The following is a 1,049-nucleotide window of genomic DNA, read 5'->3' on the forward strand; positions in this document are numbered from 1 at the left end:
TGTGTGTGTGTGTGTGTGTGTGTGTGTGTGTGTGTTTAATATTGTTAAATGTGCGTTAGAAGCCCTTGTACAACCCAAACCGGCACACCGAATGCAACACAACTCCAACAAAAGTCTGCATCATCTTTTAAGTAGTACTTATCAAGATAATTTCATTGCATAATTAATTGTGCACACAGTGAAATTATCGTGACAAAAGAAGCATGAGCAATAAAGTATATTGCTTAACAGTAAAGCTAGATTCTAGCCTATGAAGCCAACTTGTTTGGTTTGATTAAACTGTGAAATACATGCCTTGTAACAAGTAGGAAATCCCTGATTCTATTTTTTTGGCAATCGAATGTTAAAAATATTTTACATTTTTACGTTTGGTAAATTTGCAACATTGCAAAACAACATCTATGGATGCCCTGGTCATTTAAAACATATTACTGCATGGCATTGACCCTTAAATTTGCCAAATGCAGTTCTGATTCTGTGATCATAGTCCCCTCCAATCAAAAGTGATGATTTCAGTTTGTTACAGTTCTTACTATTTGCTTAGATCATCTTATAAAACTGCCATCGAACCAGTCAAATCTTCTACAGGTGCTCAAACTGTAAAGCCACCTCCTACATTTCTCCTGTATTAGATGTGGGTGATAGCAGACTGTGTGTGGCTATGTAATCAACATAAATAAAAAATAAATTATTACAGAGCAACGTTACATGCCATCAATCATAATAAATTTATGTGGTGGTACATTCTAAACTAATAGCTCAATAAACTAAATTATTCAAATTAATATTCAATTACAAATCCTTGCATTTAACAAACATTAAATGGTCCTGTTGAATGAGCTTGATTTGAGTTTTACAAACTGCTGTTAGGTGATTGCTAGGCAACGTGGTGATATCATAATATAATCATGCATAATGAAGGTTTTGTGGCTACAAATGAGATGTCGCTGTTGGGAAATTAAAATGACACATTGCTTTTCTCAGGTGTTGTAGGTGCAAAAACATTACAAAGCTTGTGAGTAGGTTACTATGTGGTTGCTAGGCAACAT

This window comes from Haplochromis burtoni, unplaced genomic scaffold (assembly GCF_018398535.1).
Source record: "Haplochromis burtoni strain Fernald_Lab_line unplaced genomic scaffold, NCSU_Asbu1 Contig_276, whole genome shotgun sequence".
Taxonomy (NCBI): Eukaryota; Metazoa; Chordata; class Actinopteri; order Cichliformes; family Cichlidae; genus Haplochromis; species Haplochromis burtoni.